This window comes from Pantherophis guttatus, chromosome 3 (assembly GCF_059756535.1).
Source record: "Pantherophis guttatus breed Tessera chromosome 3, ASM5975653v1, whole genome shotgun sequence".
NCBI lineage: Eukaryota > Metazoa > Chordata > Lepidosauria > Squamata > Colubridae > Pantherophis > Pantherophis guttatus.
Window position 1 is genome coordinate 157080996 of NC_142065.1, and position 23216 is coordinate 157104211.

The 23216-nt window shown below is 42.4% G+C and overlaps 1 long non-coding RNA gene across 3 annotated transcripts in view; it reads left to right on the forward strand.

Annotated features, from left to right (window-relative positions):
- The window catches only part of LOC117672362 (uncharacterized), a 63824-nt gene that overhangs the window by 25300 nt on the left and 15308 nt on the right, over positions 1-23216 (forward strand). The window contains exon 1 of one of the 3 annotated variants that reach the window (XR_004593197.3): positions 19904-20025. The exons of 1 other annotated variant lie outside the window; for it this stretch is intronic. This is a non-coding gene — a long non-coding RNA (uncharacterized LOC117672362). Of the gene's footprint in view, positions 1-19903; positions 20026-20061; positions 20171-23216 lie in introns of those variants that run through there. One more of the 3 variants, XR_004593196.3, reaches the window with a different exon arrangement.

Genomic DNA, 23216 nt, shown 5'->3' on the forward strand with positions numbered 1-23216 from the left:
GGCCGACGGAAGCTGAAATGGCTAAATACTATCATTGATGATCTGAGTTTGAGGGTGTAAAAACTCAAACAGTTATTGACAGCCAATTTAGGCCAAATGATGTCCATTAGATGACAAAGAATTAAAAACCACTACAACAAAGACAGAGCTACAATGTCTGAATAGAAGAAGTTGTCAATTTCTTTTAACAAGCAGAAATAGTCTCATGAACACATGTGAGATTTTCATCAAGCAGGGCAATTTTTCTAGTGCAGTGATGTTGCTGAATCTTTCTTCTAAGCATAATATCAAGATAGCAAAATATCATAATGAGTTAGAATGAAAACTCTTCTATGGGATGGGCAAAATTGTGTGGCCATCCCAAGGATTTGGAGCTCTCTCTTCAGACAGGGGACCAGGTATTATCATAAGTAAAATTACAAGGGTGTAGGTTTTTCAGTGCTACTTCAGATGTGGGGTTCAGCTGCAAATGGGAATTCATGTTTGCTTTATCTTTATAAATGAGTGACTTTGGTAAATGTTGTCTGCCCATACACACAGTTCTTCTACTGAGCTAAGTAAAGAAAGGTAAAATTGAGGCTGGATGATATTTACAGCATCCTATTTTATCTCAATCAAATTATTAGAACATGGTTGTCGAACCTTTTGGCTTGCCTGTGCCACGTTGAGGGACGAGCAATTTTCTTGGGCTGCATATAAAATGTACAAAGAGTTATTTTCAGTGGTGGGTTGCTACCAGTTCGCCTCAGATCGGGCAAACTGGTAGCAGTGGCGGGAAGCTCTGCCCACCCATCCGGATGCTTCTGCACATACACAGAAGTGTTGCACCCACGTGAGTGCGCCCGTGCCCACGAGCAAACCGGTAGCAATGGGTTTTGAAACTCGCCCCTGGTTATTGTATCTAAATAACAAACTTCTCTTCATTTTTAAAGAGAAGTTATTGTGGCGCCGCATTACTAGCTGTCCCAGGCCACATGTGGCTTGTAGGCCATAAATTGGACATGCCTGGATTAGGAAAAGGCATATGAGTGTTTATATCTCTTGTCTCTTGTCTCTGTGGCTCTACTTCCATAACTAGAGACCTGGAATGAATACATTTTAAGGAGACTATGTTTAAATGAACAGATGACAGAGATAGTTTTAGCTCTTCCAATGTTCTCAGAATTTCAATTTGCTCTTAATTTGGCAAGAGTTTAGATGAATCCTTTAATTAGTCTTCTTCCTATGAAATGTTAATTGGAGATTCTACTAAGGGCTCCTAAGTACACTCTTTGCTTCTGCTCTTCAAGTCATTTCATCAGATGCAGTGTTGATAGCAGAATTGGGTTATCTTATTACGGGGCAAGGGTTGGCACTAGGCTTAAAGCAGCTTAATGTCAATATCATTAAAATAGCCTGGATAAAGGTAACCCTCCCCTGAGTTCTCATTTTAAAAATGCATGATTAAACTTTAACAATATTCTACAGCTGTCTCTTTGGAATCCACTCTATCCTGTCAAGACCAACCTGGGCAGGTGATGATGTAACAGTTGGCTTTAAGGAGTACATTGTTCCACGTTTTTGAGGCTGCTTTATGCTGTTATGCTTACATACGACATTATCTGTGCTGATGACAGAACTCATTCCTTTTGACACTGAACAGAAATCTGACAGAGGCATCTGCCTAGAGGCCCAGAGAATTAGTGGCTGATGACTAGGGGACAAGCCATGTTTAAGAGGAGTGACTATCCCCATCAGCACTCTTATATGAGATTTCAAGGAGGAATGAATCTGTGAGAGTTAATTCTCATTAATAAAAGGACTAGTAATTAGAAAAACAATGAACCCTGGACAATTGCCCCTGCTTCACAAAAGAGAGGCCTATTTAGTCACTGTCATGAAAAGGAGATACTAAAGAAGTGTTTGCCATCTTAACTGCCTGTACAGGTTTTTTTTTTCTACTTACAAGTGTTCATTTAGTGACCATTCAAAGTGACAAGACCCTGAAAAAAGTGCCTCATGACCAGTTTTCACACTTACAGCCATTGTAGCATCCCCGTGGTCACATGACCAAAATTTGAATGCTGGGCAATTGGCTCATATTTATGACACTAGCAACGTCCCGAGATCACATGATCCCCTTTTGCAACCTTCTGACAAGCAAAGCCACTTGACAACAGTTTGACTAATTCAACAATTGCAGTGGTTCACTTAACAATGGTGGCAAGAAAGGTCTTAAAATGGGGCAAACTGACTTAACAAATTTCTCACTTAGCAACAAAAATTTGGGGGTCAACTGTGGTCCTACGTTGAGACAATGGTGAAATCCAAATTTTTTTACTACCGATTCTGTGGGCATGGCTTGGTGGGCATGGCGTGGCTTGGTGGGCATGGCAGGGGAAGGATACTGCAAAATCTCCATTCCCACAACACTCCAGGGGAAAGATACTGCAAAATTCTCATTCCCTCCCCACTCCTGGGGGAAAGATATTGCAAAATCTCCATTCCCACGCCACTCTGGGGCCAGCCAGAGGTGGTACTGGCCAGTTCTCCGAACTACTCAAAATTTCCACTACCGGTTCTCCAGAACCTGTCCGAACCTGCTGGATTTCACCCCTGCGTTGAGGACTACCTGTACATGTAAAAAATAAACCTGATTTGAAAATAGAGTACTTGCTGGAATTCTAAAACCATAACTTTAATCTTCCTTCTAATAAATACTGTATCATTCTAATAAATACCATTAATCAGAACACTTGGATTCCCAATACAGACTACAAAGAGGAAAAATTGATTTTAATTGCTTCATATTGAGAGATATTTCCTAAAAGGTCAAAACAGATTGTTTCAGCTATTAGTAGACACTATTTTGTCATGAAATCAGTAGTGTTTTCTCTAGGGTAAGGTTGCTTAAGTATGGACTTGTTTCTATGTACAGGCATGATTTGTTTGAGAATCATTAAGAGGGAGATGTTGTATTGCAGGATAACAATGTGAAGGGCAGAAACTGTAACATCCTCCTGTGCATGAAGAATAATGCAGAATGCAGAGTTGATTAATGTGAAAGTTATTACATTTGTTTAACCTTTATATTACAGTATATAAATAAATACATATATTTATAACATTTTATTTTACAATGTCCGCTATGTATCTTTCTGTGGAATCAACCTCCTCTGGAGATCAATTCAAGCTGTTTTTTCTTTCTGGGTTTCCCTAATCACCATTCAGGAAGGAAAGGAAAAAAAAATAGTAGATGATTTCTCATCTAGGATGCACAGTGAGTTTGGAATTCAAGGTATATAATACACAAAATATTACAAAAAACCAAAAGCAATTATCAAGGATCTGTAGTACATCTGGGGCAGTGAATCTCCAGGAACAGCATGAAATATAGACCCATAAACCAGCTAGCTAATTTTTTTGTCTTAGTGGGACCAAAGCAATTTCAAGCAACATGAGGCTTCAATCCACTTTTCCCCCCTTTATACATTCTATTTGCAAGCAAGACAATCAATTCAATTCTGCTATTTTATGTTAGACAATGGAATAGTTTAGATACAGGTTTTCACCACTGGAGAGGTCAATGTTGTCCCAGCTTCTGCCAACCTAGCAGTTCGAGAGCACGTAAAAAATGCAAGTAGAAAAATAGGGATCACTTTGGTGGAAAGGTAACAGAGTTCCGTGTGCCTTCGCCATTTAGTCATGCTATTTTAAGGGGAAACACCATGATATATCTCCCTCATCCATACACACCAGGGGTGGGTTCTAATTTTTTTTACTACCGGTTCTGTGGGCATGGCTTATTTTGTGGGCGTGGCTTGATGGTCATGTGACAATTAGTTAGGATTTAGCAGAGGTATTGGTCTACCAGGCTTTTAACTGCTTGCAGAGCTGTACCGATCTACCCATTTATTTTAACAGGCACTGATTTATTCATGTATTTTTGCAGGCATTGGTCTATCCATTTATTTTAACAGGCACTGATCTACTCATGTATTTTTGCAGGCACTCGTCTACCCATTTACTTTTGCAGGCACTGATCTACTCATGTATTTTTTCAGGCCCCGGTCTACTCATTTGTTTTCTTTTAACACTGATCAGCTGTAGGGAGGCCCTTTGAAGCCCTGCGGAAAGAGTTTAGACAGTTTTTTCTCCTCTAGCCATCAGCTGGGACTCAGGAGGCAGCAATAGATTGGGGGTGGGGCCAAATAAAAGGTAAGAATAACGCGGGAGGTGGGGGGGTGCAGGGTGGGTGGGAGGGCGCGGGATGGGGCGGGGTGGGGCAGAACCGGTTCGGTGGCATCATATCATCACCACTACCGGCTCAGGAGAACCGGGCCGAACCGGGAGGAACCCACCACTGATACACACACACACACACAGATAAACAGAAAAATGAAGGAAATTTTGTCTTATGAAAGTAACATAAAGGTAAAGGTAAAGGTTTCCCCGCACATGCATGCTAGTTGCTTCCGGCTCTAGTGCTCATCTCCGTTTCAAAGCTGAAGAGCCAGCACTGTCTGAAGTTGTCTCCATGGTCATGTGGCCAGCATGACTAAATGGCGAAGGCACACGGAACTCTGTTACCTTTCCACCAAAGTGATCCCTATTTTTCTACTTGCATTTTTTACGTGCTCTCGAACTGCTAGGTTGGCAGAAGCTGGGACAAGTAACAGGAGCTCACCCCATTATGCAGCGCTAGGGATTCGAACTGCTGAACTGTTGAACTTCTGATTGACAAGCTCAGCATCTTAGCCACTGAGCCACCACATTCCTTGAAAGTAACATAGATTGGCATTATTGTGACAAGGCATGGACCAATTCAGGGTTGGTATTCACTTACCTTTGCTACCGGTTCGCAAATGTGAGAGCGCGCACAAATGTGAGCACATGCAAGGCCTTCCGCGCATGCACAGAGCATCAAAAACATTGATAAATGGGACGTGATTACGTCTGGGTGGGTGGGCGGAGACTCTTGCAGCTGCCACTACTGGTTTGCCCGAACCGGATAGAACTGGCTGAATACCACCACTGGACCAGTTGTACTGGCATGTGGGAATGACCTTGGAAGACAGAGCAAATGCAATCAAGGGAATGGTCAGATAAAAGGCACCTCTGCCCCTAGTAGGAATGTTAGCAGGGCAAGAGACTGAGAAAAGACCCTCCTTAGTTTCTTCGGTTATAAAGCAGACAGGAGGAGTGATATACTTTGAGACTTGCAAGATTCTGCTAATGTAGCTTTACATTAGCTAGAATTAACTCATCTGGTTGTGTTCCCTATTTGGTCTACTTTATAGGCTGACATCAATGCAGAGTACAAGGTATGAAAACAAGACCTATTGATTGTTATAATTGATCGATCAACTAATTCAGTAGGATCAGTGTCTCAGTTGTCTTGAGACATATACAACCTACTCCACCGAGATGTTTCTGCTATTTCAAAGACCCAAAGCTGACAAAAATGAGAAAAGATGATTGTAAGAGATAGGTAAATCTTAGAATAGAATAGAATAGAATAGAATAGAATAGAATAGAATAGAATAGAATAGAATAGAATAGAATAGAATAGAATAGAATTCTTTATTGGCCAAGTGTGATTGGACACACAAAGAATTTGTCTTGGTGCATATGCTCTCAGTGAACATAAAAGAAAAGATACATTCGTCAAGAATCATAAAGTACAACACTTAATGATAGTCATAGGGAACAAATAAGCAATCAGATCATACTAGGAAACAGTCAATATAAATCGTAAGGATACCAGCAAGGTTTTTTTTTTAAATTAATTTATATGCTGCCCTTCTCCGGAGACTCAGGGCGGCTTACAATGCATTAAGCAATAGCCTCCATACTTTTGTATATTTATACAAAGTCAGCTTATTGCCCCCACAATCTGGGTCCTCATTTTACCTACCTTAGAAAGGATGGAAGGCTGAGTCAACCTTGAGCCTGGTGAGATTTGAACTTACAGTAATTGCAGGCAGCTTGATGTTAATAACAGTGCTTTAGTCTGCTGTGCCACCAGGCTCTTCTTCAAGGTTACAGTCATACAGTCATAAATGGGACGAGATGGGTGATAGAAACAATGAGAAGATTAATAGTAATGCAGACTTAGTAACTAGTTTGACAGTGTTGAGGGAATTATTTGTTTAGCAGAGTGAGGGCATTCGGAAAAAAACTGTTCTTGTGTCTAGTTGTTTTGGAGTACAGTGCTCTATAGCATCTTGAGGGTAGGAGTTGAAACAGTTTATGTCTAGGATGTGAGGGGTCTGTAAATATTTTCACAACCCTCTTTTTGACTTGTGCAGTATACAGGTCCTCAATGGAAGGCAGGTTGGAAGAAAAAGGAAAATATTTCTTCTTTCTTTTTTTTAATAAGGAAATTTTATTATATACCTCTCATGTAATTGACTTATCTTTGATTCATATGACACAGGATTTTGAATATTGCTATAAGTGCTCATTAAACAGAAAACAGTCTTTGAAAATATATGTAAATAAAGAAATAAATAAAAGCTCACGCAACCAATTCAGATTAGTGTCCACATTTATTATATGATTTGTACAGCAATTACTCTGGATGCATTCCTAGCCAAAGAGATCGAGTAAATCTTTTTAAAAGCCATATGCTTCAGTCATCAAGGATTGCTATGACTGGGTTTTCTAAATATATTACGAGAATTTCTGAAATTCCTAAATATAAACCACACTATAGTGACATAAAGCATGTATCGTGTCATATATTTCTTATTGCTCAAAGTACTTGTAGAAAAGCCTCAATTTTTGAGGCAAGTTGAGTTCACAAGTCATTTTCACCCATGATTAATTAAACCACAATTTACTCAACCCAATATTTTGATTTTGCAAAAGACATCAAACTATGTATTAATCAACAGTAGGTTTGCAGCAGTGGTGGGTTCCTCCTATTTCCGCCCAGTTCCGCCAAGCCAGTAGTGGTGATGATATGACATCACCAAACTGGTTCTCCCCCCCCACCCCTCCATCCCCCCCGTGTTAATCTTACCTTTTATTTGGCCCCACCCAGCTGATGGCTAGAGGGAAAAAAAACTGGGGGGTTTCAAAGGGCCGCCCTATAGCTGATCAGTGTTAAAAGAAAACAAATGAGTAGACCGGTGCCTGCAAAAATACATGAATAGATTAGTGCCTGCAAAAATACATGAGTAGATCAGTGCCTGCAAAAGTAAATGGGTAGACCAGTGCCTTCAAAAATAAATGGGTAGATCGGTACAGCTTGGTAGACCAGTACCTCTGCTAAATCCTAAATAATTGTCACATGACCATCAAGCCACGCCCACAAAATAAGCCACGCCCACAGAACTGGTAGTAAAAAAATTTAGAACCCACCCCTGGTTTGCAGAACAGTTTAGACTAGGGGTGTCCAACCGTGGCAACTTTAAGACTTGTGGACTTCAGCTTCCATGGCTGTTGGAGAATTCTGGGAGTTGAAGTCCACAAGTCTTAAAGTTGATGAGGTTGGACTCTGGTCTAGAACTAAAAGAAGATCTGCTTATTGTACATACATGCCACTGCATCCACTGCACCAGTTGAAGCTTCCAGGAACAAGACCAGCCTCGTGTGGAATTCATTGCAGTAGTCTGAACTGGAGGTGACTGGGACATGACGGACTGTAAATTGTAAACACCACAAATATGACCATGATCGTTGTCTGTGTTACAGAAGCCTAAAGTTTTCTCTTCACTACTGTGGATGGAGAGAGCTTTATGAACTGCACGTGTCTTGGCAGTTATTGTCCTTATTCCATTTTCTAACAGCCAATAAGGGAGAACTGTTGAAGAGATTAATGACATTTTTCTCTAGTAGCTAAAAGGGGTACATTTGTCTTTTATCAATTATGCCTATAGCAGCCATCTTTATTTTACATCAATTTTCATTCCAGCACATGGATGGCACAATCAATAGTCCTATATATATTTATTAGGACAAATGGAAGCATCTGGTGCTAACATTAATATAATATCCAAGAAAACTCTCTTCTATGGTCTATCAATAAAATGGGTGACAAGAAATGTTGGCCCAGCTCTGATTAGTGGTAATTTGTTGCAGCTTCATTTCAAGAGTTGCTATTTTTAGTATTTTTTTTAAAAAAAATAGAATATCCCAATAAAAATCTGTGTCGAAAACATATATGAAAATTCTGAGACTAACAGCAAGTCATCCGCAATGATTTAAATAGCTATAATGCTGAATTGTAACAAGATAATTTTGTCCATATCATAGACTAGTGATGGCGAACCTTTTATTAGACATCGAATGCCAAACTGCGTGCACACATGCCCAAACTAAAAGGTGTGCATGCGTGCAAGCATGTGCATGCGTGGACATGTGCGGACATGCACGGACATGAGCACATGTGCAGCAGAGACCCAAAGACCAGCTGGCTGGCGGGAGGCGGGGTATCCCAACACCGGCAGTGCGGCAAGAGATAAGATCTTTTTTTTGTGAGCTTCTGTTTCGTCATTTGCAGGGAAACAGAAGCTCACAAAAGAAATGCCACAGAGATCTTGTGAGAGAAAAATTCCCTCACAGTTGCTGTGCCTATTAATGGCCTTTGGCTTAGACAATTAAATAAGCCAATCAGAGAGCAGCTCCTGGCTTTGAATCTCCCGGGCTTTTCTATGCCCACCCCTAACTGCCACTGTGACAGTATAAAAGGAGACGCTTGCCAGCAGACATTCTCTTCCGGATCAGAGGCAGAGCTGAAGTCACTAAAGCCTCCTCCTTCTGAGGAAGAAAAGCCCGAACGTCAATCACATAGAGCAATTGCACCAGAGAGCTGACAGGACACTTAAGAAAGAGAATGACATCTAATATTTTCCTCCTCGCTGTTCAGACACTCCTTAACATGGGTACTGCTCACTCCTATTTGCATGGCTGGGTGTCAATCAAACCCTCTGGAGCTGGATACGCCCTGCTTCCTGCTTCCTTCCTCAGTCTTTTCACTCAGCCATTTGCAAGAGCATTAGGGTGTCTATTCTCTGTACTTTATTAATTATTTATCCTTAAGTTTGTGTTATTTTTTCTTTACTTTATTTTTGTTTTGGAATCCTAAACTTTGCCTGCCTTTAATTGGAGAGGCTTGCAGGTTCGTAACGGCGGTTCGGGGCTCCGGCCGCCGTTAGCGGCTTGGCTTTACTGGCGGTTTATTCGATCTCCTTTTTCCCGCCATTTGCCGCTATCTATATTGTCGAGGGACTGCGGAGTTTTTCGGCGCTAATAGCTCCTCTCGGCTGGAGTCCCTGCCGGCTGGCAAACTCCCCTTTCTGTTTTATTCTGTTTTGAGCCGAATTGAGAGCAGCTTCGGTCCAGCCGTAGGCGCTTTGTTTCGCCTGGCTTGCGACTCGTTTGTGGATGCCATCGCGGGACGCCATTTTGTGAGCTGTCGGACGCCCGCTGATTCCAGCTGCTTTATTGCCACCACGACCTGGGCTTTGGTTTCCAGGGTCGTTGGTTTGTTGGCAGGTGTGGACGCTGTCCAGACTATACCTGCATCTACCACCCGTCTGGAGAGGAAGTGCCTGGAGCTGTTCAGGGAAGTACTTGCTTTGCCTTATTAAATAATTTAAAAAAAAAAAAAAAAAAAAAAACTGTAAACATCCCTGATTAATTACTCTGGTCTAATTCCTTTTGGAGGAAGATTTTTTCCCTGCCTATTAATTGTGGCTTTTTCATAAAAAAAAAAAAAAAAAAAAAAAAAGGAAAAAGAAAAAGAAAGAAAATTTAAATATTAATTATCATAAGTTTAATTATTGAAATTCATTCATTGTCTTTTGATTATTAATAAATATTGGATTTTTGAACGGGTTGGTATTATGGATGATATGGAGGCAGTTGCCCTTTCCTCTGACCTGGACATGAGTCCTTCTCCTTCTCCAGCACCCTCCCCTAAACAGGTCAAGGGGAAGAAGGCTAAATCTTCTAGGCCTGCTAGATCCACCAGGTCTTCTAAGTCTGATAAAGATGCCCAGCGTAGGCACAATGCCCTAGAAAAACAATTTGCCAAAGCAAAACAACAGTTGGAGCCAGTGGCTGAAAATGTAGGCCAGGAAGAGTCTGGTAACCCAGGACTCTCCCTTGATGAAGGTCTCATCTCTAGTGACTTGTGTGTGGATGGTCCTTCCACCTCTCAGGGGCTACCTTCATCTCAGACTAACCAATCTGGTGTCAGGGCTAGGTCAAGGTCCTCTAGTGTTGCTAGCCAATTGTCTCAGGCTTCTCGGCCTGCTCCTGAAGCCACGTTCACCCCCACTGCAGCTGGTCTCCGCCCTGAAGCGGGCCCTGCCTTTGTTCAGCCTGTGGATTTTCAATCATTTTTCACTCAGGCGATGTCCCATATTTTCCAAGTGGGGTTACAGCAGACTACTGGTGCCTTTCCAACTCCAGTCTGTGTTCCTGCCAATTCATGTCATATGCAGCCTCCTCGTGGACAGCAGCAGTCTGTTTCTTATGGCCTCAGGCCTGATCCTGCCCGGGAGGATGATGTCCTGGAGGACTTTGAGATGTCTGATGATGAGGAGGAGGTCCAGGACAAGCCAGCCTTTCCTGGGTTGTTTAAGCCGTATTTATTTCGTTCTCTGCTACGCAAAGCGAAAGCTGCCACTAATATGGACAACAACACAAATCTGGCCTCTGCCTCTGTCCCTCCTGGCCCAAACAGCAATTTGTTTAATCTGCCTCAACCTGATGATGACTTTGTGCCGTGTCCTGACCTTTTCTGCCAGGTCATTCAAAAGCCATGGGACCACCCCGCTTCGCTTTCTGGCCCAAATTCGTTCGATCGAAAGCTCTACGCTTCGGCTCCTGTGCTGGATGATCTTCTGCAGTTACCTACGATTGATGAACCGGTGGCTAGTCTCACGTCTTCCTCCGTTCTGGTAGGTGAAGCAGGGGATGGCCTCAAGTTTGAAGATAAGCGGGCTGAGATGGCTTTTCGTAAGACGCACCAGGCAACAGCATGGGCCATCCGTGCCTCCACTTCTTCTTCCTTTTTCAACCGGGCATCGCTGGTGTGGTTGCGTCAACTAAGGGAAAGACTTCCACCCGAGGACGCGCGTTTGCAGCAAGATCTGGCTAAACTGATAGCAGCGGCTGAATATTCAGCTGACGCGTCCCTGGACGCCGTAAAATTTGCGTCTCGTGCTCTAGCCTCAACGGTCTCCTCACGACGTCTTCTGTGGCTCCGTAACTGGAGAGCTGACGCCAAGTCCAAGTGGCGTCTGACTGCGGCTCCATACAAAGGACCGGCCTTGTTTGGTTCCTCCCTGGATCCCGTTCTGGTCGAGAACCGGGATAAAAAGAAGGTTCTGCCCACCTCTTTTCGACGCCAGGATAGGCGCTACGTGCCTTATAACCGGCAGCCCTTTCGTCAGGAGCAAGGCGCTGGGAGCGCCTCTTATTACAGACCATCTCAGTTCCAGTACCAGCCAGCTTCCGATCGGGCGTCCTTTCGAGACCGTGGGCGCCGACAAGCCAACACCAGACGTCCTTTCAGGTCTTCTTCTTCTGCACGCTACGCCAGAAGGGGCAAGTGACTCACCGTCCCGGGTTCCAATCGGTGGGAAACTCCAGGCCTTTTCCCACCTGTGGCCGCTTACCACCTCAGATGCCTGGATTGTCCAAACTGTCACCAACGGTTTAAGCTTGGAATTCACGTCCATTCCTCGGGACTCTTACATTCATTGTCCTTGGCCGCCCCAACCGGAAAAACGACTTTTGCTATCTCTCGAGATTCAACATCTTTTACAGATACAAGCTATAGAACAGGTTCCTGTGAATCAGCTCCAAACCGGCTTCTACTCAACGCTGTTCCTGGTACCGAAGAGCTCGGGCGAATGGAGAGGCATTTTGAATCTACGACGTCTCAATCAACACATCTTATACCGTCGGTTCAAAATGCATTCCCTCAAGTCTTTGCTCGGTTGCATCCGGCGGGGAGATCTGATGCAATCTGTAGATCTAAAGGAGGCGTACTTGCACGTCCCCATCCACCAGTCGCACAGGAAGTACCTCAGGTTTGCGTTTGGAAATCACCATTTTCAGTATCGGGCAATGCCGTTTGGCCTTTCGTCCGCCCCGAGGACTTTTACAAAGTTGTTGGCAGCAGTTGCGGCGTCGTTCAGGGAGGTGCCTGTTCGTCTGGCATGCTACCTCGACGACATTTTGATCCTGTCATCATCAACCGCACTGGCAATTCGAGACCGGGAGTTAGTAGTTCAGACCCTTCAAGACCACGGGTTCACTTTGAACTTCAACAAAAGTCATCTCTCCCCCACGACTCGTATTCTGCATCTCGGAGCAACGATAGATTCGAGTCGGTGCGTTGTCCTCCTGTCTCCCGACAGAAGAGCCAGCATTCAACACCTGGTATCTCACATATTACTGAACCGTACCGTACCTCTTCTGACACTTTCCCAGCTTCTGGGAAAACTAATATCGTGCATAGACATTGTACCTTGGGCACGTTTCCATCTGCGTCGCCTTCAATGGTTCCTGCTACCCTTCCAAAAACAGGGTCGGGCGGAATCTCTCTTCAAAGTGACTGTTCCGGCTCCGGTTCGGCTTTCCCTACGATGGTGGTTGTCTCCGGCTCTCAACAGGGGCTCCCCCTTCCTAGAACCAACAAGGCTAGTTCTAACCACGGACGCGAGTCTGCGAGGATGGGGGGCACATCTCAACTCCCAGCTAGCCCAAGGAGTCTGGTCGTCAACAGAAAAACTGCACAATATAAATTGGCTAGAGCTCAGAGCGGTCAGGTTCGCTCTGCTACACTTCAAACATCTTGTGTATCGCCAAGACCTGTTGATCCTGACAGACAATGTGGCCACCAAGGCCCACATCAACAAGCAAGGGGGGACCCGCTCTTGGACTCTGATGCAGGAGGCGGAGAGACTTCTGTCGTGGGCGGAGCTTCATCTCCTATCAATCAGGGCCGAACATATCTCCGGGGCTGTGAATCGGGAAGCAGATTGGCTAAGCAGGGATCAGATAGATCACGCCGAGTGGCGTCTGGACCCCGGACTGTTCCAGGACCTGGCGACGAGGTTCGGCCTGCCGGTGGTAGACCTGTTTGCGACAGCCCTCAACACCCAATTGCCGAGGTTCTTTTCCCGTTACCCGTCGCCAGCGGCGGAGGGCTTGGATGCTCTTCGGAGTCCATGGCCCCGGGGGCTCCTTTATGCCTTTCCTCCACTACCTATCATCTCCAAGGTGATCCGAAAAGTAATTCAGGAACGGGCGAATCTACTGCTAGTGGCGCCATATTGGCCTCGTCGAGAGTGGTTCGCCGACCTCAGGAACCTGTCAATCGAACCACCGTGGAGGCTTCCACCCGACAAGGTCGTCCTGACTCAAGGGGCCATACGCCACCCGGAACCAGAATGGCTCCGATTAGCCGTGTGGCATTTGAGCGCATAAAGCTGTTCAAGGACCATTTATCGGAAGATGTCATTTCCATCATTCAGGCCGCTAGGCGGCCCTCGACAGTTCGCATTTATGACGCTTCCTGGACTGCATTTGCGAACTGGTGTAGTTCAAATCACGTTGACCCTACGACGGCAACTGTTCCGGACATTCTACGTTTTTTACATGGGGGGTTTTCTAAAGGACTAGCCGCTGCTACCCTTCGTCGTCAGGTGGCGGCTCTGGCCACTGTCCTGTCTGGAGATAATCGTGTTCCCTTGGCGCAGGATCCCAGGATCCGTTCCTTTCTACAGGGAGTCACCAATCTGCGGCCCCCGCCGATTCATCGCTACCCTACATGGGACCTTACATTAGTGTTACAGGCATTGACTGCTCCACCGTTTGAACCTCTTTCTTCAATCAGCCTGCGCTATTTGTCTTTAAAGATGGCATTTTTGTTGGCAATTACTTCGGCTCGCAGAGTATCCGAAATTGCGGCCTTGTCTATGAGGAGTGATCTCTGTATCTTCTATCCTGACCGGGTGGTCCTGCGACTTGACCCAGCCTTTATTCCTAAAGTGAACACACGTTTTCATAGGGCCCAAGAAATTATTTTGCCAAACTTCTGTCCGGATCCTCGCCATCCTTCTGAAAGGCGCTGGCATACCTTAGATGTCCGGAGGGCATTAAGACGATATCTTAAGAGGACTGCCCCTTTCCGCAGGACTGAGGCGTTATTGGTGTCTTTTCTTCCCTCTTCCTTGGGTCAGAAGGTATCCTCGCCTACAGTAGGCAGGTGGCTTAAAGCCTGTATTGCCAGGGCATATGAGTTACGGGAGGCTCCTGTCCCGGGGGGGATCCTTCCCCATTCTACCCGTAGCGCCGCCACCTCCGCGGCTTGGGCTACCCAGGCATCGGTAGATGATATTTGCCGGGCGGCCACCTGGTCTTCCCTTTCTTCCTTTGTAAGTCACTATCGGTTAGATAGGTTTGCCTCTGCTGATGCTGCCTTTGGCAGGAGAGTTTTGCAGTCTGTAATTTCTCCCCAAGGCCAGCCTTCAGCTTAACTCCCTCCCCCTCTTCTTGAACTTGGGTATGTCCCATGTTAAGGAGTGTCTGAACAGCGAGGAGGAAAATGGTCGTTGCTTACCTGAACGACCCTTTTGTCCTCGCTGTGAAGACACTCCGTCCCTCCCTTTTTTGCCAACGGGTCTGGCCTTGGTGGAGGTCTCTTCTTGTTCTCCCTCTGTAGCTGTTCTGTTCCTGTCCTGTAATCTGAGGATTCTTCTGCGTGTTCGTCCTGATGCCTTTGGCCAACGTGTCTTCGTGAAAAGACTGAGGAAGGAAGCAGGAAGCAGGGCGTATCCAGCTCCAGAGGGTTTGATTGACACCCAGCCATGCAAATAGGAGTGAGCAGTACCCATGTTAAGGAGTGTCTTCACAGCGAGGACAAAAGGGTCGTTCAGGTAAGCAACGACCATTCTTTTTGAATAGACCTTGTTTTATTTTAGGTAAATAAAAACAGTTTAGTGTAAACTGCTTGTGAGGCTCATTTGTTCTAGTAGATTGTAAAAGAGAGAAGGTTACGGTCCATTGAGGCCCCCTCCATCACAGATCTGACCTGGGGCAATGGCGCGCATGCTAGCAGAGAGGGCTCTGCGTGCCACTTCTGGCACGCATGCCATAGGTTCGCCATCACAGCCATAGACCATAGGCCATAGTAGTGAAATTCATATTTTGGTAGCATTGTGGATGTTTAACATTCTCATATTCTATGGAGAGGAGACCTCAACAACCTTCTTATAGTACTCATTTAACTATTCTATTTATACCATTATAAATTCTATAACATATGGACATATTATTTTTTTAAAATTTCTTTTTCTGTCACCTTTATTATATTTAAGAATAACTCAAAATGGTGAACATACCTAATGCTCCCTTCTCCTATTTTCCTCACAACAACAACCTGTCAGGTGAGTTGATAGGGCTGATAGAAAGTGATTGTCTCAAAGTCAACCAGCTGACTTTCATGGTTAAGGCAGTACTAGAACTCACAGTTTCCTAGTTTCTAGCCTGGCAGTACCATGCTATAAAACCATCAAACCCCTGCATCATAAAAAAAATCTGAGCAAATATTTTAACTCAGATGATTTTGGTTATATTTCAGATCACACCAGCTTCCCTCTAGCAAAGGAATTTATTCATTTGGAAAGTTGATATCTTCTGATTCCTACTTGGGAAAATAGGATTATAATAGAGTCTTTCAGAGCTACCTTCAAGGACCTCTTCTTCCCATTTTACGATTGCCATATCTGGCTGAATGGCCTTGGAATAAAGAAGTGGATCATCATTATCATATATACTGTAAAGGCTATATACTGTTAATCTCTTCCACTTTGATGATTAGAAAATACCAGAGCAATACAACAGGCCTTCTAAAAGTATCTCTCCAAAATATGGCAGTATGCCAGGCATTATCAATCTACAGAGAAAAAAGTAAGAACACAGCTACTTGAAAAAAAATCTTACTTTCACTGATGAATATAAATTATGAACATCAGATATTAAAATCTAATGCTTAGGACATCTGACTTTTAACTGATACAATGTTATTTTTAATTTCAGGGATTTATTTTTCAAAGGTTGCTAGTGCTGAAGTAGAGAAGGAATAATCCTAATATAACTATTCATTCCCCCCTACCCACCCACCCCCCAAATTGTTTATCTTCTCTTAACATTGAAACATTGAGACATTTGCCTGGAGTCCGAGATTGGAGGACTATAACTTCTGAACAGACTGTCCACAAAGATCAAAAGAACAGTGTCATGTTCCTGCTATTTTCCCGCTGAAAGAAAACAGATGAATTTATTCCTCATCTGTACCATACTGTATATATCTGACTAGCATAAATGTGTTGAACAAAGATTACAATAAAGCTAAAGTTTAATATATTTCTTTGTAAAATACATGTAAAATAAGACTTTTTTTTTTTTAAAAAGATATATTCCTATGTGCAATTTATGTTGCAGAAAGAAAGTTTACATTAGAAGGCAGGAGGAATGGAAAAAATATATTGCACCATTTCTCTCTAAACGTGTTTGCCTAACCCAGAGAAGGATTGGGTAATAAAAATTAATAATAGGTCTATAAATATAAACATAGCCTAAAATGCACAGCATATCTAATACAATGGAGAGACATACTGTATATTTTAGCTCAAATTATTAAAAACCAATTGATAATGATTTGTCAACTTCCAGTGACTATATATTTATTTCTGTCTTAGGGTTAGGGCTTGGAAATAATAAAAGTGCAGCTGTATACCAGGGTACCCTAAGGGAGGTCTTTCTATTCAAAGCAGAATGATAACCAGTTGCATAAGCAATCCTAATCCTAAATTAATCACAGAGAACAGTAGTTTAGAGCAGGGGTCTCCAATCTTGACAACTTTAAGACTTGTGGACCTCAACTCCCAGAGCTGGCTGAGGAACTCTGGGAGTTGAAGTCCACTAGTCTTAAAGTTGCCAAGGTTGGAGACCCCTGGTTTAGAGGCTGTAACTTCCACCATTCTTAGCTGGTGCTCATTAGGTTAGAGCAGGGGTGTCAAACTCACATCATCACGGCAGCATCATGTGAAGTATCAGGACTTCCCCCCCCTTTGCTAAACCGGACAGAGGAGTGGCCAGCGCGTGACGCATTCGGCCCATGGGCTGGGAGTTTGACAGCCCTGGGCTAGAGTTCTTTGCAAAATGCAACAAACTGAACTTAACTGGTGCTTGTCAAACTTGACCAGGATGTAAAGTCAAGGACTGTCATGCCCAAGATGTCTATACCTTGTAAACATTTCAGCATTACTCTGTTTTCTGATTTTGAAGCTGCTAGTGGTGTTCTCAATGCAGGCTGAGTTGCATTTTTCCTTTGAAGAGTGTTCTTCAAAGGCTCATATGATAATACACTTTAGATTCTACTAATCAGAGATCTATGTTTGAACTACCATTAAACAACTTACAGTTTTCAACAAGCTGACTAATAGACTACTGAGATTTCCAAATTCATTAGATAATGGATATATTTCTTAGCCTAAGATATGTGTATGGATTGAACCACTTTGAAAAGTTCCTTGTTAGTTTGAGAGATCTATTATCCACTTGCAATTCAAGCTTATATTATCCACTTGCAATTCAAGCTTATATTATCCACTTGCAATTCAAGTTTATATTATCCACTTGCAATTCAAGCTTATATTATCCACTTGCAATTCAAGTTTATATTTCTATATTATTCAACTGGTTTTATTGGATTGTTATCTAACTGGTGAGCCATCCAGAGTCACTTCCCAGAGCTCCTGATCAAGAGGCAAAGCCTTAGTGATACGAAGTAGACTGCAATCACTTGAAGGATTTTCCTACTGCCACCCTTTAGTTTCAGTTTGAAAGACTCTGGTCTTGAGCATGCACATAGGAATAGAAGGAATCTTTTAGCTCTTCTCTTTCCAGTTATGTTTATTGCTTCCTTTACCGAAATGGGAATAGATGATGGAAGAAATGCAAGTTTCTATATCACAGTGATTGAAAAAAGGCCAAAAAAGGATAGTGATTTTATCTGTGGGATTTTTTATAGACAGAATATTTTCTCTTTCTCTTTATAGTCTAACATAGGGGTCCCAACCCCCAGTCTGTGGACCAGCACCGGGCCACGGCATGCCAGAAATGGGCCATGCAAACAATCTGTGAAATGCAGACAGCACATGAAACCACACCCCTTCTGATCCGTGGAAAAACCTCTCTCCACGGAAACGGTCCCTGGTGCCCAAAAGTTTGGGGGATGCTGGCCTAACATGTCTAAACCAGCTGACTGAATAGTAGGACAGAAGGCACTTTTTTTGGAACTGTACTTATGACATAGAATGCAATTCTAAACATTTTCTTCCCTTGCCCTGCATCACTGCTCAGTAATTCATTTTTGCTGATGTTCAAATTAATTTGCATAGAATTGCACCTTAATCACTGATATTAAGTCTCCCTTCTCTAGACTTGACTTCCACACTTCTATTGACTGAGGTAGGACAAGCAAGTTAAGATGAGCAAGCTTATTCAGCACATTTAAATGCTGTACATAAAATAGCATACTTATGCTAAAGATGAATTTAATAATAATTATACATATTGGGCTTGTTTGATTTGTTATGTGAAAATGAAAAGTGAGATTTTTTTTTCATGTATTATTAAAAGATGGGAATTGATTTCACAGTGCTGAATTTTCAATAATCAAAGGAATAAACAGAGCAATAAATAGAACTATTTAATTTTCTTTGAAAATACATAATACAGTCAAGGGTTCCTTTGAATAGACCTGACTCCAGATGACTTCATGGATAATTCATGTGGTTTTCTTGGCAGTATAAAAAAGTAACTCTCAATTTCCTTCTGGGATTTTTTTCTCCTGACATATTTTTTTTAATAATAACTTAAAAATGGTAAGATAAAAACTAACAAGATAACTAACAATCAAGAAAGAAAATAAAAAAGGAGGAAGAGTGAAGAAAGAAATAGCACACAGAAGTGCAGCACAATAAAAAATATTGAAAGGAACAAAAATACGAAAGTAATTACTTCTGACTTCTTTTATAGCAGATATAAATAAAACTTACATTCAACTCCTGCTCTGTGATTACAATGTAACATTCATTTCTTTTATAATCTATGAACATTATTAGCCCCTAAATCCATATAACTTTTTTTTCTATTTCATACAAAAAATCCAGAAGAGATTTCCAATTAACTTTAAAGTTAATCAATGTCTAATCAAATCTATCAGTTTCACCACCGCAGGCAATTCCATCAGTTTTCCCAACAATTTTTCCACTGTAGCTATTATTTAGCCTTTCTACCTTTGGGAATACAAAAGTCTTGCTACCATTATCAAGTACAGGAACAAAATGCCATGTAATTTTTCCAATTTTTTTTTATCCATCAGCCCTAGCAGAAATGTCTCTGGTTTTAATTGTATATTGACTTTCAACATTTTCTGAGTTAATATACTTATTTGAGTCCAGAACTTTTAAAGCTTTTTTTACAAGTCCATGAAATGTTGAAATCTGTTGTAGAATCCGTCTCTACATCAGGGGTGGCAAACTCATGGCATCATGGCATCATGACGTGATGTATTTCCCCTTCGCTAAACTGGGTGTGGGCGTGGCCAGTATGTGGCCTGTGGGCTATGAGCTTGGCAGCCCTGCTCTACATAGTAATACATGTCACTTAAAAGGTTAACTAGCCAGGAAAGAACTTGCTAGCCATTGGGATCTGATACAACTGCAGGGCAAATGCAGTTGCAATGTCACAATGCAAATCTCAGCCTGAGATCAGCCTACTTAAGTCATGTGGTTGTGTCACAATGGTGTGATGCAAATTTCATAATTTGTCCCTTTTGCCCTCCACTACTGCCAAAAAACTTTTGGTCCTAGAAGCTTTTGGTCTTCAATTCTTCTCAGAAGCAGGACTGGCTGTTGGGAAAGAAGACAATGCTGTCTCTGGATTGCAAAGTGACAATTTTTAAGGACTTGGGGCAAAAAACCAATTTCATGAAGTATTCCAAGAGCAGTAAATATAGTGTTTTAGTCCATTTTTATTTTTTTTGTTCTGGAGATGCTTAAAAAGGGCTTGCCCAATTCATTTTGGCAATGCTTTCCCCTGAGGCTTAATGCCCATTTTGGATGACTTATTCTTTGAATCCTACAATTTTTCTGTAAGCCTACATTTATCTGCACTGTTGTGTTTTCTAATCAAGCAAATGCTACTTTAAAGCGACATTTCAGTGCCAGTGTTGTAATCTTGGATGACTGAGGCCTGTACAAAATATCACTGCTGTGCTTAAATTGTCTTTGGTTTTCCCTTCATTTAAGACAGGGGTGTCAAACTCGATTTCATTGAGGCCGCATCAGATTTGTGTTTGACGTTGGGCCAGGGTGGGTGTGGCCAGAATGGGCATGGCCAGCATGATATCATTTGTGTTGGGGGGCACTTATGGTGGCCTGAGTGCTCTGCCAGCGAAAATGGGCTCCCGAGCTCTGTTTTGGCTGCAACAGCTTCCTACAATCCTCTGCCAGTGAAAACGGAGCCTGGGGGGACTGCACATGACCCGCCCGAGCTCCATTTTCACTGGCACAGGCACCGTGGGCCGGTCCTTCATTATTTCCAGAGGAGCCCCGCGGGCCAGATCTAAGCATCCCATGGGCCGGATCCAGCCCCTGGACCTTGAGTTTGACACCCCTGATTTAAGAGGAAGGGAAATATGCTTTCTTTCTTTTAGTCTTGTTCTAATAATCCTGAAGAAGGAAAAGGGTGGGTGGGAATAATATTAGTGGGGGGAAAATCACTGCTATATTGAACCTCAATGGTTTAAATTGGGTGAGGCGCAGCTGGTGGTGGGTGCATGAGACTTTCACAGAAATGATTTATCACTCTTTACATTGAATTTCCATACAGCATGTTTAAAGAACTACAATATTTCTTTAGAAGTAGAATAAAGAGAGGAGCAATATCAGAAGGCCAATGATTACTTTAGAAGCACCCAATCATAAAAATATTGTGGTGCGTGATATTATTTTTGTAGAAATATATTATTAACTATGGGTTAAATTTTATGAAACAGATTATCACTTAATGATGAATTGATTCAATCAGTTAATTTCATGTGCATTTCATCCATCCTTTAGATCAGGGGTTCCCAACCCCCGGGCTATGGTTCCACTACCAGGCCATGGCCTGTTCAGAATTGGGCTGCACGAGCGGTGGGTCAGCACACATGCGTGCATCTCTACTCATGTGAGTGGCAGGCTGGCATGTGCGCACACATCTCAACTTGTACAAGTGGTGATCCGGTGCACGCACAGGCCAGTTCCCCTCTTCCCTCCCTCCCGCCGGGCTGCCAAGCCATAAAGGTTGGAGATCATTGCTTTAGATGGAAAAACAGCTTTTCCAGGAGACCAACTTTAATATGATGATGTGTGAATATTCATCTTGTTTGCATGTCCAGAATTGGTATATAGGCTTAGATGCTTTTCTTTGGTCATATATTTTATATCATTGTAGGCATTCAATTAGATTAGGAAAGCTGGTTAAAAAGGTCTCTGAACAGCAGGAGCTAAGAACCAGTCTGGCACCACAAGGTGGAGCTTGAACACAAGTAACTGGATGTAGTGTGTGTGTGTGTGTGTGTGTGTGTGTGTGTGTGTTTTGCATTTGCTTTACAATGTCAAATATCTTTGGTGCTTCCAGGCCAAGAGGAGAATGTACAACAATCTTACCCCTAATGGATTTGCACAATAGGTTCAGACTCAGTTTTATTCTATCAATAGTCCTTTGATTTCTCACTATTCTTGTATATATTTTCCTAGCAAAATCACAACAACAACAACAACATTAAAAATACCACTGATATTGGTGGGTGAATAAACATACAATATCTTTGGTGTGTTTAATTTGGATCATGAGATAGGAAGTTCAACGAGGAAAGCGATTTGCTTAGCTTCAAACTCCATTATTGAGACTTTGCAGCAGATGAGATGTGTTTTGGGTCTTCCCTGTCTTATACTTCTTTCATTTTATTTGCCACAAGGTATTTCTAGATGACAAGTACCTTGCGTAACCACAGAATTTCAGGAAAGCAGAGGCTAATATCCTAATTTATCATTGTCCTGTGTTTTCTCACCCTGCTTTCTGTCTTTCCTACTGAAAATCCATTGGAGTAGGAGAAAAAAAGATGAACCAATCTTTTGAAAGGTACCGCTAGGACCCTCTGCCTAGATTACCCCTTTTGTACTTTTCTCCTCTAAACCTGCCTATGCAGGAGATCTTTTAATTGGCATATTTGATACTCTGAAGTTGGAAGCTGTTGGGGTTCCACTTTGCTTGAAATGACAAAATTCTCTATCATATTAGGGAAACATGGGATTCAATTATACGCCAATTCTTATTTGATCTTTATAATTATGGTAAATTAAAATGATGGGTCAACTCAAATTTGAAAAGAACAAAACAGTCCTTAGAAGGAATGATATATTAGTTCAATTAATAAGGTGATTTATTCATTTTTCTTTAGGAGTTACTGGAAAGTGCAGTGGAGATTATCATGAATATCAAATTTGTGGCATTATGTTGGTGTTTTTCCAAGCAAGGCAATTACTTTGCACCATTAAAAGTTAAATAAGATATGCAGGATAGTTTTCAGATAGAAACAGAAGCACACCTCAATTTATACAAGGTCACGACTGCAGACTGCTCTTTGTTCATCTTAATTTTTCTTTGAACTTCAACCAGGGGCAAGTTTCCGTATTTCTTTATATGCCCTTCTCAGGCTCCTTGTATAAGTTGCTCAAGTATACATTGTCCATTTAAGTAGAAAACTTAACTTGTTATGGATCCCTCTTGAATTCTCCCACAAAACTCCCATGGTAGACATTTTATTTCTTCTCTCTGTTTTCTTGCTCAGTAAGCTCTAGCCTTGAAATCTGGCTGACTTATATTCTTCTGACAGTCTCTGCTTACTGAGCACAAAACATTCTATCTCCCACAACAAGCAATTAGCAGCTCTTAGAACATATCTTTGTAATCAGCAGCTATTCAGGAGACAATCTTTTCATTCTTCGCAATTCAGCTGTTCTGACCTAGGCTTCCTTAGAAAGCATACAGCACAATCTTAGTTCTGGCAAACTTCTTTTATTCAGATGGCTGTGAATTATTGTCATTCCCAGTCCAAAAGGCTTCTCAAACAGTCTTTCAGGGGAGTGTTT